Here is a 2,603-nt window from a genome sequence, read left to right on the forward strand (position 1 = left end):
ATAAGCCCTTTTGAGAATTGATTCCAAGATGGAAGGTAAAGGGTTTTAAAAAAAAAATTTTTTTTAAGGTGGACATCCCCATACATAACTAATTTGTGCTGTGCACCAACAAGAACCTGTTTTAATGTCCAGGTCAGTTTACAACCCCAATACTGTACTAGGCAAGGTTAGTGGCTATTGAAAATACCCCTAAAAGACAGGGCTATCTAAAGACACATTCGGTAGTGTGTTAACTATACCAAAAAATTCACTGTTTGAAAACAAATCATACACAGCACTACATTTCACTTTTTTCTTCTTTAAAAGGAGTGAGTTGTGTACAGAGGGGTACAGAGGAGTTTAATGCTTTATAGACAAGAAAAAAAGCTGCTCTAGAAACAACGTATTCATCTTCATCATCATCTTCCTCGTTGTCTTCATTATCTTCTTCATCTTCCTTATCTTCCTCCTCCTCCTTCTTTTTCTTGCTCTTCTCAGCTTTGACAACTTCTCCCTTTTTACCCATATCAGGTTTTTCTTTAGCCTGGTATGCAGTGATATCCCTTTCATACTTTTCCTTCAGCTTAGCTGCCTTCTTTCCATAAGGTTGTTCGTCATCTGCAGCAGTATTATTCCACATTTCTCCCAATTTTTTGGCCATATCTCCAATAGAAAGACCAAGACACTCCCCTTTGATTTTTGGATGATACTCAGAACAGAATTAGAAAAATGTCGAAGGAGGCCTCTTTGGTGCATTGGGATCTTTAAACTTTTTTGTTTCTCCTTTAGGTGGCATGTAAGTTTTCATTTTTCTTTCAAAACAAACCTTATCAGCTTTTGCCAAGTCCTTAAATTTTCCTTTCTCTTTAGCAGGCATTGTCTTCCACCTTTCTGAGCATTTTTTAGAAAATTCTGAGAAGTCCACAGAAGCATCTAGGTGCTTCTTCTTGTGTTCCTCCTGGCAGGTTTGCACAAAGAAGACATATAAAGACAATTTCCCTCTCAGCTTCTTAGGATCACCTGTCCCATTTTTTATTATTTTCCTCAGTGCCACACAGAGTAACAGTGCCCGTCCAGCTCTTACTTACCCCTCTGCTGTCTCTATGGAGCTCAATGTACTGCAATGACTGTGAGAGTGCAAGCTAGACACAGCCTCCTCACTCTCTCCATTCTATCATCTAGGCATCCAGCATCATGGCAAAGACTGGTCACTATAAGCACAAAGCATTCAGATTATTTTATTGATTTTTTTGCTCATATTGTTGTAATCACTGTGTATATTGTTTCCCTGGTTCTGCTTAGTTGGCTTTGAAATTGCTTCATACAAGTTTTCCCATGTCGCTTGGAATTCCTCAGTTATCATTTCTTAAAGCACCATCATATTCTGTGGCATTAGAATACCATGACTTTTTTTAGTTCAACTCCCACATTTTACAGATGAGGAACTTGAAACCTAGAGATGCTGAGACTTACCCAAGATTACACAGCAAGGAGGTGATAGTTAGGATCCAAATCCAAGCTATAGGGTATTACAATCATATATGTAGAGCTGGAAAGGATCTAGTTGGTTTTGTTTTTGTTTTTTTAGTTCTTTTAGTCACATCCAACTCAACATGATCCCATTTGTGATTTTCTTGGCAAAGATACAGGAGCAGTTTGCCATTTTGCAATAGTAGCTCATTTTACAGATGAGGAAACTGAGGCAAACAAGATTAGATGATTTGTCCAGGATCACACAGCTAGTAAGTGTCTGAGGCCAGATCTGAACTCACGTCTTCCTGACTCCAGGCCAGAATTTTGTCCATCTTGCCACTTAGCTGCCCTGGAAGGGACCTAACCAGCTAAGAGAGGCAAAATATCTAGTGTCACACAAGTGCCTAATCAAGATCTGAACCCAGAACCTCTGCCTATAAATCCTTTTTAATACCACAGGCCTTCAGTTATCTCTGATATAAACTTCTCTTATGATGACTGTCTTCCCCAACCCATGAATTTGATCATCTGTTACTTACTCCTACAAACTGGATTGACAGTTCAGTCTTTCAACCAGATTCTCACTAGAAGAAGATCACCCTGCCATAAATTTAATGGTCAAATTGTATCATCCAATCATCAAATTTTGCTGCTGACAGATAAAATAAAGACTGGGATATAGCCTAAGTGTGAGGAGAATAGTATTCTTGCCTCCTTAGCTTACTTTTTGGTTTGGCTCTGATTTATCTACAGAGAGGAACTTGGGAGTATTTTAACACTTATCAAGATAGTTGTCTGGGTCAGAAGGCAATGATCTCTGCCCATACAGACATTAAAAAGAAAGAATGATCTTACCTGGAGACATTCTACCTGAATTTTGTTACCTGGTTGTGGTAGCCATGACTATCAGAGAAAGGTTCTAACTACTGTCCCCTGGTTGTCTAGAGCTGAAATTTCATGCAGCTGACCCTGAAGTAATGAAGCCCAGAAGCAGATAGAAGGATTACAGTAGTTTGATCCTCCCCAGGTCTCATCCACAAACTCCTGAAGACTTCAAAACTATTTAGCGCCAATAGGCATATTAGTTTCCTCTAGTAGCTGACTATGAGTTCCCTGAAGAGCCTGTGCCCAAGCTTTCTCATTCTACCAGA

At 39.3% G+C, this 2,603-nt stretch overlaps 1 pseudogene; it reads right to left on the reverse strand.

The window, feature by feature from the left end:
- Nucleotides 1-277: 277 nt before the first annotated feature.
- Nucleotides 278-2,317, reverse strand: LOC123252036 (annotated as a pseudogene).
- Between the last annotated feature and the right edge of the window lie 286 nt (nt 2,318-2,603).

The sequence above is a fragment of the Gracilinanus agilis genome, chromosome 1, assembly GCF_016433145.1.
Source record: "Gracilinanus agilis isolate LMUSP501 chromosome 1, AgileGrace, whole genome shotgun sequence".
In the NCBI taxonomy this organism is placed as follows: Eukaryota; Metazoa; Chordata; class Mammalia; order Didelphimorphia; family Didelphidae; genus Gracilinanus; species Gracilinanus agilis.